This window comes from Oryzias melastigma, linkage group LG24 (genome assembly GCF_002922805.2).
Source record: "Oryzias melastigma strain HK-1 linkage group LG24, ASM292280v2, whole genome shotgun sequence".
NCBI classification, from domain to species: Eukaryota; Metazoa; Chordata; class Actinopteri; order Beloniformes; family Adrianichthyidae; genus Oryzias; species Oryzias melastigma.
In genome coordinates this window covers 21,541,014-21,543,044 of record NC_050535.1, presented here as the reverse complement: position 1 = coordinate 21,543,044, position 2,031 = coordinate 21,541,014, and positions in this window count along the sequence as shown.

Genomic DNA, 2,031 nt, shown 5'->3' with positions numbered 1-2,031 from the left:
ACTCTGATGTCAAGCCTCTAAGTATAAAGGAAGTATTTTTCCTAAATTCTTTTCTAGCGAATTTGGGTTAGCCTTTGGCTACACAGCGGGGCCATCTTTTATCGGATTGATGCCATATTTTACCCACCGCAGGTGGCCGGTAGACCCCACCTACCCTGAAAAAATCAGATCTAAACTTCACATCGTTGGTGAGTTATCGCTCGTTGAGCTTCCGTTAAGGCGTTTTTTTTCAGCCTTTGGCCCTCTGGGTCCAGAACTCGGCCTAGGAAGGTCAGATTTGGACACCGAGCACTGTTCTGGACTCGGGACGGGCTGCTGATCCAGATTCCATCGAAAAATTGAGTAAAAAAAAGTCGTTCTGCTGACTTGGGCCAAAGAATGGAGTAAGGGGTCTGGACCACTACATGCACCTGATTTTGGTACATGGTTTTGTCCCGCGACACCTTCCAGATGCCACAGCCAAAGGCAGCTCGAATATATTGTAGAGGGGGTCCACGCGAGCGCAGGAACACCCTTTCGGCTCCGATCGGACTTTGACCTTGGGAATGGCGCCCCCCTAAAGGTCGAGATTTTTGGCTTTTTGACGGGGTCCCCTGTTGCCTTCTTTGGTTGGAAATGGATGAAACTTGCTGGTTACACTTGTCTCATGGACTTTTACAATCACATAATCAGTTTCTCAAATGATGCATTATACCCCAATTACATGTCTCTTGGTCAAGAGAAAGTATTTTTCCTGAATTTTTTTCTAGCGAATTTCAGTTAGCCTCTGGTTTATTGGGCCTAGCTCCGCCCCCCTTTGTTCCTTACCTACGAAACTTGGCAGCGTGCATCACGCTAAGGTCCTGAAAGAGTGTGCCGAGTTTGAAGGTTCCACAGCCATCCGATTGCTGTGGGGGCCCCAAAAGGGGGCTTCGCAGCAGTTCGGGAAACAGGGTGGGCGGGGCTCTAGCCCGTCAATGCTTTGACTGAGGAACACCAAAATCGCAGGATACGGTCAGGCTGGGACTCCGATGCGACAGGTCAAATTTGGTGCATCTGGCATAAACGGTTAACCCCTGGTGGGCCGAAATAGGTCTTTTGCGTGACCTCTGACCTTTCGGTACGTTTTTGCTTGCCACGGGGGCATTTTTTGTCCGATCCGCGTGAAATTTGGGTGGCTCGCTCAGGAAGCCGTGACAATTTGGCGTCTCTGTCGGACACGGTTTGGGCCAAACCTTGGAGGATGGGCTCCACACCCGCTAGGCAAGTAGGGAGTTACCTCAGGAGTATCATACTCTGATGTCAAGCCTCTAAGTATAAAGGAAGTATTTTTCCTAAATTCTTTTCTAGCGAATTTGGGTTAGCCTTTGGCTACACAGCGGGGCCATCTTTTATCGGATTGATGCCATATTTTACCCACCGCAGGTGGCCGGTAGACCCCACCTACCCTGAAAAAATCAGATCTAAACTTCACATCGTTGGTGAGTTATTGCTCGTTGAGCTTCCGTTAAGGCATTTTTTTTCAGCCTTTGGCCCTCTGGGTCCAGAACTCGGCCTAGGAAGGTCAGATTTGGACACCGAGCACTGTTCTGGACTCGGGACGGGCTGCTGATCCAGATTCCATCGAAAAATTGAGTAAAAAAAAGTCGTTCTGCTGACTTGGGCCAAAGAATGGAGTAAGGGGTCTGGACCACTACGTGCACCTGATTTTGGTACATGGTTTTGTCCCGCGACACCTTCCAGATGCCACAGCCGAAGGCAGCTCGAATATATTGTAGAGGGGGTCCACGCGAGTGCAGGAACACCCTTTCGGCTCCGATCGGACTTTGAGCTCATGTCTGTGAGTTTATAAAGATGTTCATTTATTCAGTAACGTATGTTTAGGTCGACTGAGTGTTAGCTTTAGCCGTTCTATGGGGAATTCTATTAAACGTTAGTATCAAGCTAGCAGACTAGCAGGCTAAATGTGCTAAATCAATCTATATTTTTATGAATTGATTATTGATCTGTTAATCTTAAATGAATTCAAATCGGATAATTGATTTTATTAAC